Source organism: Antechinus flavipes, chromosome 4 (genome assembly GCF_016432865.1).
Source record: "Antechinus flavipes isolate AdamAnt ecotype Samford, QLD, Australia chromosome 4, AdamAnt_v2, whole genome shotgun sequence".
Lineage (NCBI taxonomy): Eukaryota > Metazoa > Chordata > Mammalia > Dasyuromorphia > Dasyuridae > Antechinus > Antechinus flavipes.
The window spans coordinates 174,732,179-174,744,236 of record NC_067401.1 but is presented as its reverse complement, the minus strand read 5'-3'; the positions used below and the strand labels follow the sequence as shown (position 1 = coordinate 174,744,236).

Sequence of the window (12,058 nt, the reverse complement as noted above, 5' to 3'; positions counted from 1 at the left end):
CTGGCTTAGGTTTGGGATATCTGTTTTTATTTCCTAATTTTTTTCATTTTATTCATTTTCCTTTCTTTGTCTCTTAATTACTCTTCTGTAAAACAGCAGTGATAAAACCTTTATTATCCTTTGCCTAGTATTATTGTAAGGTATAATAATGCTTTTGAAGGCTTTTAAGAAAATTATTTCACAAATACAAATATAAGCTTGCAAATATGAGATTTATTATCATTGCCATTACCAATATGAATGTAAACTGAAGATAAGCTGAGAAACTTAGTTTCAAATATTACAAAAATGACAGATGATACATTTAACTGGGCCTTTGCTGGCCCCAAAAAGTATTCTCTAGATTGGTCCTGGTACATTTATTTTCTTTTTTCTTTTAAAGGCAGCTCTTGAGCATGAAGAGGCTAAAATCCTTCGCATTCAGCTTGAACTGACTCAAGTAAAATCAGAAATTGATAGAAAGATAGCAGAGAAAGATGAAGAGATTGAACATCTAAAGAGAAACTTCCAGAGAACTGTGGAGACCATGCAGAGTGCCCTAGACTCAGAAGTGTGAAGCAGGAATGAAGCCATACACATAAAGAAAAAGATGGAAGGAGATTTGAATGAAATAGAGATCCAACTGAACCATGCCAACCATCAGGCTGCTGAGACACTGAAACACCTTAAGAATGTGCAAGGGCAACTTAAGGTTGGTGATGTACACCCTAGTTTTTGACTTAGCTAATAAACCCAATACTTCTACTTCCAAGAACATCTTTCTTATCTTTCTGATTAGGATAGCCAATTACATCTGGATGATGCTGTCCGAGGCCAGGAGAACCTGAAAGAACAGCTTGCTATTGTGGCGCACAGAGCCAACTTGTTGCAGGCAGAAGTGGAAGAACTCTGAGCTGCTTTGGAACAGACCAAGAGAGCTCGAAAACTGGCTGAACAGGAGCTCTTGGATTCTAATGAGAGAGTGCAACTCCTACACACCCAAGTATGTAAAACTGAGAGAGAAGAGATGGAACCTTGGACACAAGGCTAACTTCATTCTTTTTCTTTACATTAGAACACTAGCCTTATTAATACAAAGAAGAAACTTGAAACAGATGTCACCCAACTCCAAAGTGAGATTGAGGAGGCCAGTAGGGATGCAAGAAATGTTGAAGAGAAAGCAAAGAAAGCAATGACAGATGTGAGGTTTTATTTATTTTTAATTTAATAACTACGTATTTTTATTCTACAGTCAACTGCCAAGAACTCTAATATTAGTTAGCATTTTATATGCTGTTTTGCAAAGCACTTTACTATGTTATATCTATGTCTCACTATGAGGCAAATAAATAGTACCCTGTTGGAGAAAGGAAGAAAGAATGAAATAAATGGGGTTAAAGTAAATCCTACTGCAAAAGAGATCTTAGTAATAGATAATTGAAAATAGATAATATATATAGGAATTTATATGTATAAATATATGCATATATATTTTCTTTTTCAAAATTTATTTTATTTGAATAAAACAATAAGAAAAAAAAGAAAAACACAAAAGAAATACAAAACAAAATAAAGCAAAACAAAAGAAAACATTGTCATGTGCCTAGCAGAACAGCAGGGAGGATTCAAAATATGTAACAACAAATTACCAGATCAAGAAAGTATACATACATACATATATGTGTGTGTGTGTGTATATATATATATATATATATATGTAGAAGAAATTATATTCATGAATGTCCATTTTTTTACTTCTTTGTAAATTGTTTTTTAGTTCTCTGCTGTGTACCTTATTTACACTATTCTTTCCCCACCTTTCGCCCCTTCCACCTCCAAGGAAGCTACAATTAAAAAATTTTTATGTATACATAGATACATATATACATAAATACACATACTCACATTCACATCTTCCCTTACATGTACATACATTTCTTTTCTATCCTGTCTGCCTCTTAATTCTGCTCCATAACTTGCCTTGTTTATATATATATATATTTACAACTACTTTACATATGTAGGTATTATTATTTATCCCATTTTACAAACTGAGTATGAAAAGGGGTAAGTGGAAAAGTAAAAAGCTCAGGTTATATAGCTAGCAAGCTTCTAAGACAGAATTTGAACCCAGTCTTCTTATCTCCAAGTTCAATTAAACTAAACTAGCAGCTTCATCATTTAATAGCAAGATTATTAAATCATTACTAGAAGTGGTTCTTAACCATCTGTCTAGGGAATATATATGTGAATGAGTGTGGTCAATGACATTTTGCTGCAAATTTACCTTCTATTTCTTTTATGTCTGTTTTGTATTAAATCCACCTTTTTATATCTCTGGTAGTATCTCATTGATTCTTGGGTCTTCTAATGCTACTCACTACAGATGCATCTCTATCCTTTAGCTTTCACTTTCTCTTGAGACCTGTGTTTTTTACTGTCTGTACATCATTAGAAATTATTGGCTTTCATGCCCCAAATCAGAAATTACAAAAGCAAAACTCTATTGAGCCAGACATTGCCCTTAGCATTAACACTACTACCACAACTCCCACTTTTTCTCTCCCATGACTAGGAAATACAGAATGAGTTATTATTATATTTATGACTTTTCAATATGTTAGTAGTTTTATGATCTCCATAACATGAGTTTTATAAAGTTCTTTGACTTTTCACCTTTGTGATTATTTATCCATATTCTTTCATAGATACTTCCCAAAGAATTCACTCAACATTCTGAAGGTCTCCCTATAAGTTCTGATTTTTTTTTTTTTAAATAGAATTTGGAGATGGCAGTGGAGCACTGTTCTCTCTTTCTACATTATTCTTTCTTCTTGCTAATTGATTGAAACAAATTAAGATGGACCCAAGCAGATGGAATCAGAATGTTACCAAGTTTCCTGAAGAGCCACCTTAGGAACTTCAGATATCCCAAGATATAAGGCATAAGACAGTCCTAACATTCACTATTTCATGGTATAGTAAAGAGACTGATGGATTGGTTTTAGATTCATCTTCTCAGTAACCTTGAGAATTTAAGCAAATCAATTCATTTTCCTGGGATTCAGTATATTTATTAACTCAGCACAACGAGAGAGTTAGGCTAGTTGAACTCTAAGATCCCTTGTATTCCGATTCTGTTTTTCTAGAATTTGGTAAAGAAATAATAATAGAAATGAACCTTTTCATGCTTCAGTTTCCTTTGTAAAATTGATATTTTAACTTCCAGAAGGAAATTACCACTGTTAAGTAATGACTAACACTAAACAATAAATGCACTGAATATAGTTGATAGAACTAAATGAGCCTAGCCTAAAAAAAGGGAAAAACATTCTTAATTGAGGAATACCACTTCAAGAGCTAAAGATTTTATTCTTTTCAATATACTTCAGAATTATAATCATAATTATTTAAAATATTTTTAAATTATCAATTTTTCTCTGATAGTAATCAATTTTTAATTAATACCTAATTCTTGCTTATATATATATTGAGAAGAAATGTTGAGAAAGAGTTGATCTTGGAATCAAGAAGACATGGTTTCAAGTTTTACCCCTGAAACAATACCGTGTGGCTCTAAACAAATCAGTTGTCCCTTCAGTATCCCTGTATTCTTCTAATTCTATATGTTATAGAATAGTTGCTCCTTGTATTGTAAGATTCCTTTCTTGAATTTCCTTATATCAATGAACTAACAGGTCTATATCAAAATTGTACATATAAATTCTTATATATTATGTATTTTTCAATTATTTATTATCTGTTTTTCAATTACCTATTGCTAAGATCTCTATTATATTGGCATTTACTCTTACATCTGGTGTTGTAAACCCATTTTTAAAAATTCTTTCTTCTTTTTTTTCCAATATGATCCTCTCTATTAGTGAGAAAAATTTTGTAAAGCTTGAAATCTTTATAAGTATGTGGTATTAAGTGACTGTAAATTATGTCACCAGGCAGCCATAATGGCTGAAGAGCTGAAGAAGGAGGAAGACACCAGTGCCTACCTAGAGCAGATGAAGAAGAATCTTGAGCAGACTGTGAAGGACTTACAGCACCGCCTAGATGAGGCTGAGCAGTTGGCCCTGAAAGGAGGAAAGAATCAGATCCAGAAACTGGAGACAAGGGTATCTATCAGAACTAAATGAAATTTTATATTTTAGAAATAATTGGTTGGGGGATTGTGTCTCCTGAATACTTTCTTCTTTTCTATGTTCTACCTGCTAACTGTTTTCAATTATTTTTCCAGATTCGAGAGTTAGAGTTTGAACTTGAAGGAGAACAGAAATGAAATACAGAGTCAGTTAAGAGACTCAGGAAATATGAACGGCGGGTCAAAGAGCTGACTTACCAGGCAAGTGGAAGAAAAACAAATACTTTCCTATTTTGCCTTTTCTGATAAGTTTGAATCTTACCATTTTTTCCTCTAAAAATGCTGAAATTAGGAATATCTTAGAATGTCAGAAGTAAAGGATAGAGAGAAAGAAGACCAAAGGAAAAAGAAAAGGTGTTTAGAAAATAAGGGTTTTTATGATGTAACTGTGTTCAAGGGAACACAGTTATGAGACAGAAACCAAATTCTTGGAGAAATCCTTAGCTTGGAATTTTAGAATTCCTTGCTTTCTTCAAAGCTCAGCTCAAACTCCACCTTTTATGTGAAGACTTCACTTATATTTCAGGATGAACAAGCTAATGCTCATCTAACCAAATTCAGAAAAGCTCAACATGAGCTGGAGGAGGCTGAAGAAAGAGCAGATATTGCAGAGTCTCAAGTCAGTAAACTAAGAGCTAAGACACGAGATTTTACCTCTACCAGAGTAAGTTGGTATTGAAGAACTCTGTTAGTAGTTATTAAATTGAGTTAGACAAAAGGTAGCAAGAATGGGTGAGGGAGCATAAGCTACCTCTTTGAAGAATTTTCCCAAAGAGAAAAAATAGAAGACCAGCATTGTTCCACTGATCTTTTCTCCTTTTAAGACTCTAAGAATTATATTTTGAGGATTCATCAAAGCAGGGAATTGAAAGTCTGATTTTATACACTTCTAATAATCTTTTACTTCAGATATTTTGTGTCCAAGCCTTAGTTTGGGGAGAAGGAAGTGTCTCTAATAGTGTAGAAGTAACAAGATAATAACAGAGAACAAAATAAGACATGGCTCATTGGAGAATTGTTTCCTATTGAAATATTACTAATTTTATAATTGAGTTAATGGCAAAATTTATTTTAATAAAACCACCACATTTGCGTTATAGTTGTGCCTCCACATCATGGGGGCTGGGGGTACAGTGCCCCCACAATCTGAAAAATCCACATAAAATTTTTGGTTTTCTCTTTGTACCAGAGAAGGAGTTTTTCCTCCCCTCTTTTCTTTTATAGGGTATTTACAATACTTTATTGTAAAATTTGCATTAAGTATTTGGTCATAGATTCTGTGTCATCTGTGAATTTTTGCATAATATCTGCAGCTTCCACAAACTACTCCACAATTCCCATTAAATTTCTTATGCTGATCCATGATATATTAATATATGGGGAAAGTTGCCATATGGAAGAGATAAGTGTAGTCATTTTTACTAAAAAAAAAAAAAAAAAAAAATCACTATATTTCCTGGCCTAACTTGTGGTTTATTCCCTTTTTAAAGAAGCTTTAGAGCCAGAATTTCTATATAATAAAATGCCTGAAATTGTGTATGTATCAGTCCATAGACATAAGGACTATAAAATGTATTTGAGTTCCCATATTGAAATATGGGACTGTAAATCCAAGAAGATGCCTTGAGTAAGGGTCTAATAACAGTGATATCTGAGGTGAATAAAAAAGGCTTTTTTTTTTTTTTTTTGTTCCCAGATGATGCATGAAAATGAAGAGTGAACTACTTCTAGGAGCGGGGCAAAAAATATGCAAAATGTATATTTCTCTGATTCCAAATCACGTGTGCTTGTAGCTTCCATGTGGCTTTTCCTCATCTGTATATACGTGCACATAATAAACTTTTCTTTGCTTTCACTCTTGAACAGCTTCAGTCTATCTTTTCCACTACTCAGAGCTGAATAATGTAGAGACCTTTGTCTTTATGTTGATGTCTCTCTAATCATCTTTATACTTTGTTGAGTCAAAAGAGTTTGTATCAATGTTGCAAGAGGATAACAACTACATTACTATCTGTCACAGCTTTGGGAAGAATGAGAGTGAAAGTACTTTGAAATGTCATGTCATCATGTTATTATCATTGTTATAGAATGGTTTGAAATAACTTAGTCAAGATCTCATAAAGTATCACATACCTTATCACTTCTTTGTCAGAGGAACACAATAGCAAGATTTATATTCCTCTTCCTGCCCCAATTTTCATTGGTTTGTTGGAATCCTAGTGTTAACTCAACTTGAACAAGGTGATAACTCAAGGGAGATGTTAGAATCCTATTGTTAACTCAATGTAATTGATACAATGCTTGTGTTCACACCTTTACTCATTGGAGTTCACACGTTTGGGAGATTTCAGGGTTTAGTGTGAGATATCTGAATTCACACCTTCCTTGAAGCTCCTAGGGCCAGAGCACTCTGGGAGAAAACCCATAATCCCATTCTCTCAGAAGAGTCATATATAAGCCCAGTTGAAAGAATTCAACTGAATTACATGGAGAGTGGAGCTGAATTGGAGGCTGAAGAAAGCAGAGGCAGAAGCAAAGGACAAAGCTGCAAGAGTTCTTGGAACCAAGCAGAGAGATAGGCCTCTAAGCTAACCAGGCTGTATTGGAGATAATAAAAGATCTGAACTTTTATCATCTGGCTGCATTTGGGGTAATTATTGATCTGAACTGATACTAAGGCTGCCTCCAGAAAACCTTCCTGAGAAACCTGCTTTCTCCCAGAGAGAACCATCTATATATTATATTTAAAAGAAGAAAATCACCACACATGTTGTTTAGCTTTTTTTTTTTTTAAAGTAATATCTCAGTCTTTGTGACCCAATTTGGAGTTTTCTTGACAAAAGTATTGGAGAGGTTTATCATTTCCTTTTTCAAATTATTTTGGGGAAATGGGGAAACTGAGACAAAGTGGATTAAGTGACTTTCTTTGGATCACACAGCTAGTGATTGAGGTTGGATTTGGACTGAGGTCTTTCTTTTAAACTTTTGACTTAGCAGTCTATCCATTGCCTCTCCTAGTCATCCCAGAATCTTTAGTTTCTGTTATTTTTCCTCAGCTATATTCCTATTTCCTTTCTGTTAAATCTTCTTGTATTCCCTAGAAAATCTATAATCTGGATTAATGGGTGAAAATGACAACATATAGATGGAATCAGGGAACTATAGAAATTAAGAGTGGAAAGGGGCATTAGAATACATCTCCTCTGCTTTGTTGAATTTTAGATGGATGCTTTTTTTCACAGAGTTTCAGAATAATTACTCTCAGATATGGGAGAGACAGAGACATTGGTCTGTCCTTAAAATGGATGGTAGTCTATTCTCATTAGTGATGAACTGCATACTCTCATCTCTCTTCATTCTTTTAGGGACAGTACAACTCCTGAAAAATTAAAATAGAAAAGAGAGAGACAGAGACTCTTTCCCTGCCTCCTTCAAGTCAAGTTGTTCTTGCACTATATCTACTAAGGCCTGAATTTTATCTCTTGTTAAGGGCCACTGTTCTACCCACACTGGTGTATCAGTTTTCCACTGAATAGGAACTGGTGAGAGTGCTGGCAGGCCTTCAACAGCAGCCCTGCCTAAAATGCCGAAGTACTTAATTGTAATCCTATCTGTTGTAAAATGTCTCTTCCCCACAGATTGATGGGGATTTTTTCAACCACAAAAGGAGTAAAAACTCCTGTTTCATTTTCAAATGTCCATTTCATAGGGGCAGCACTAACTTCTACTGCTATTGATCTTCCTACACCAGACATATAGGTGTCTGCCTTAATCTTTGGCCAGTGACTGGGCCAGCTGGCACCTCTAATTACAGTACGATCTGCACCTGTGTCTACCAATCCTTTTAGTGGTATTCCATTCACATAAATAGTGAGCATAGGTCTATATATTATATTTAAAAGAAGAAAATCACCACACATGTTGTTTAGCTTTTTTTTTTTTTTTTAAGTAATATCTCAGTCTTTGTGACCCAATTTGGAGTTTTCTTGACAAAAGTATTGGAGAGGTTTATCATTTCCTTTTTCAAATCATTTTGGGGAAATGGGGAAACTGAGACAAAGTGGATTAAGTGACTTTCTTTGGATCACACAGCTAGTGATTGAGGTTGGATTTGGACTGAGGTCTTTCTTTCAAACTTTTGACTTAGCAGTCTATCCATTGCCTCTCCTAGTCATCCCAGAATCTTTAGTTTCTGTTATTTTTCCTCAGCTATATTCCTATTTCCTTTCTGTTAAATCCTCTTGTATTCCCTAGAAAATCTATAATCTGGATTAATGGGTGAAAATGACAACATATAGATGGAATCAGGGAACTATAGAAATTAAGAGTGGAAAGGGGCATTAGAATACTCTGCTTTGTTGAATTTTAGATGGATGCTTTTTTTCACAGAGTTTCAGAATAATTATTCTCAGATATGGGAGAGACAGAGACATTGGTCTGTCCTTAAAATGGATGGTAGTCTATTCTCATTAGTGATGAACTGCATACTCTCATCTCTCTTCATTCTTTTAGGGACAGTACAACTCCTGAAAAATTAAAATAGAAAAGAGAGAGACAGAGACTCTTTCCCTGTCTCCTTTCTATCACTCTCTCTCTCCTCATGAGTTCTAGAGTTTATTTTGAACAAGCAGTTAACAACTAAACTGAAAATTTTTGAAGAACAAAACCTGAATCTCATTTAAAGAACCCAATCAACTCTTGGGCAGAGTAGCAATTTAATATTTTTAAAAATTATATCATATTTCCAATCACTTAGAAAGTATTACATGGAATCATAATAACTTTACTGGCTCTGGACAATTTCAAAGTAAAACATAAATTGAAGGCATCCTTTCCAATATGCAAATAAGAATCCTTAGGACATGTGTACACTTGGACTTAAACTCTGACTCGCCCTGCATCTTGGAGGCCTGCCTGAACCTGAATATAAGAAAAGGGAAATGATTGAAACTACTTATGGTACTGATAAGTCAATTGCTTCTTTTGACCGAGAATCAAGTCCTCTACTTCTTTTAACATCAGCCTTGTTCTTTTCCTCCATAACAGATCTTTAAAAAGATGGGGAGGGGAGAGGGGGGAGAGGGAGACTCACTATGCAAAATACTAAAGTTAAGTCTTTTGGATATACCTATAACACCAAGGTCATCTCACATATGCATTACAGAGGCAACAGGAGTGAGGAGCATGCTGGAAAATCCACGGAAACAAATAACTACAAAATTTACTATCATCTTCTGGATTTTGCCTTCAGAATAGATGTGAGACCATTATTTGTATGAGTCTATATAGTGATGTTTTCAAAGTTGTCTCTAATAACAATAATATTAATATATTACAGTTTTCAAAATTATTTTCTATATGTTGAATTTTCATAATAGTTCTGTATTTTAGATAATACAGTATGATTATCCTCATTTTACAGATGAGGAAATGGAGAGTCAGAGACAAAGTAATTAAACAAAATTCACATTATCAAAAGTGTATATAATAGGGAGGCTAAGTGTTATAAATGAGACTAGAACTCAGTCCAACTCCTTGTCTCTGTATATCACAGAACTTCTCTAGAGCTGATCTTAGGAATGTGTTTTTGTTTTATTTAAATGTCTCAGCAACATAATGCTAAGTAATCAAGTGGAATGGATTCCTGACTTGTGATTATCACTGATATTCAGAGATCAAAAATCAATCTTAAAAAACTATTAGCCCTCAAGCATTGCCATGGACAAAATAGTCATTTAAAAAGTCATCTGAACATTGAAAACTATCTTTGCATATATTTTGATAATAAAAAGCTATTACTAAAAAAAAATTAGAATGTCTATTGCCTGGCCCGTAAGAAAATTTTTCATTCATTCAAGATTTTTTTTTTTTTCTGGGTGGAAGATTTGGCCATTTTTATTAAAGAGACTTTGATTTAAAAAATAAATTTTAAAATGACCACTTGCATTTTAATGAGAATATGTATATAAAAGACAACAATACAGATCTCTTTTTGATTTAAATTAACTAAATTAACTCATTGTACAACATGTCTAAATTGAGAACAAAAAAGTACAATTTTTAGAAAATGGGGAGCTTCAAATTGAAGTTTCAGATCAAAACATGATATGTTTATAACAGTTCAGAGTGATTTTATGATCTAGTGATTTTGTATACTATAAATTCTCTTTTTAAAATAATTATAACTTTTTATTGACAGAACCCATGCCTGGGTAATTTTTTACATTATCTCTTGCACTCACTTCTGTTCCGACTTTTCCTCTTCCTCCCCCCACTCCCTCCCTCCAGATGGCAAGCAGTCCTATACATGTTAAATATCATACTATAAATTCTAAACATGAAGAAAAAGGAGGGAAATTAAATTTTGGAAGCTATTCATGGATGTGTCTACTAGGAGAAAGTTTATCTATCCCCTATTCCTTTATAATGAAATCATTGGGAAATTAATTTTTAAAAAATTTCCTTTATAGCTCACTTTGCTAGAATTCCCATTCTATAGAATGCTGTAGATTAACAAAATGCCAAGCTCATTTTTTTAAGTGGGTAAAAGCACTCAAATAAAAACTAAGAGTGAAAATTAAAGAATAAAAGAGAAGTCCTATTTTGGAAGCAAGGCATCAGGAGATTAAATAGCTGGTAATATGACCAAGAAATAGAAAATCGTAGAAATAAGAGAGTTATAAAAGAATAAGTAAAAGTTAATATTGGGTAAAATTTTATGCCTGCCTTTGAATATATTGATTCTCTCTTTCTGTAAAAATTGTTTCTGTTACTTATTCTTAATAGCAACACTTGAAATAAACACACTTTTTCTAATGTTGGAGAGATATAGATTTTTAAAAGATATTGAGAACTACAGTTTAAGAGAAAATGGAGATGAAGCATGTGAACAACTTTGATGAGGATGATTTTGAGGTGCCCTGTAATTTGATTGACAATTCCCTGCATGTTCACATGTGGGACACTGGTTCTAAAAAAATAACAAGTCCTTATGGGGAGAAAACTAATGTTTGAAGTTTTCCACCAGCTGGGGAGGTCAATCTTCAATTTCTTTTAGGCTGGTTCATCAGAGCAGCTGAGAATGCGGGGCAAAGAATCTGTCTAGCACACAGGAGTCTGTTTATACCTCTACAAATGATCTGTTTCTAAAAACAGTGTTGGGCTGAGGGGATTTGATAGCTACTCTTTGGGCCTGAACTGGGATCTGGTTACCCTCAGCAATGCTGAGACATTCCCAGGAGCTAGCCTGCCTCCAGTCTTCATGCCATCATGAAACAGTAATCCCTAAATGGCAAAGTCTATTTTTAGCTAAGATATTTTATGCTTTCATGGTCATGAGAAGAAAGAAGTCACAACTGGTGAATAGATTATTAATAGATCTCTTCCCTTTTGCCTCAGCGCCCCAGAGATTGATCCTCTTATTTCCTCCTCTTTTAAAAAATTTTTGTCACTATTCAATTTTCTACTTATTCTTATACCCTAATTTTAGGTCTGTTTCTGAATTGGTTAAAATTCCCTTCCTTTCTTGTTGAACAGGAAGAGAACAAAGATCTTAGGTTTTAAAATTGGGAAAAAATAGAAATTATTTAGTATAATCCTTACATTTTATCGGTGAGGAAATTGAGGTACCAAGATGGAAAATAGTTTGCTCCATGTCACATAGGTAGTAAATGGCCAAATTATGCTTTCAAGCCAAGTATTCAGACTCTGAATCCAATATTCTTCCAACTATACTACAAACTCCATGGAGATTTTTCAAACAGGAAAAGAGATAGGGGCCAAACTAAAACAATAATTTACTATAAGTCTTAAGATTAATAATTGTCCTGAATTATTAAAATGTAAATGGTAGTAGAACTGGTTTCTAGGCTTTTTTTTTCAATATCTCTCTCCTTTTCTGATTATCTACCCCAACTAAACATTCTT

The 12,058-nt window shown here is 33.8% G+C and overlaps 1 long non-coding RNA gene and 1 pseudogene across 1 annotated transcript in view; one reads left to right on the top strand and one right to left on the bottom strand.

The window, feature by feature from the left end:
• LOC127560731 (myosin-3-like) overlaps positions 1-6,093 on the top strand; it is a 39,446-nt pseudogene extending 33,353 nt beyond the window's left edge.
• The window catches only part of LOC127560743 (uncharacterized), a 32,714-nt gene that overhangs the window by 4,022 nt on the left and 16,634 nt on the right, over positions 1-12,058 (bottom strand). The window contains exon 2 of the long non-coding RNA XR_007953398.1: positions 3,987-4,064. This is a non-coding gene — a long non-coding RNA (uncharacterized LOC127560743). The remainder of the gene's footprint in view (positions 1-3,986; positions 4,065-12,058) is intronic.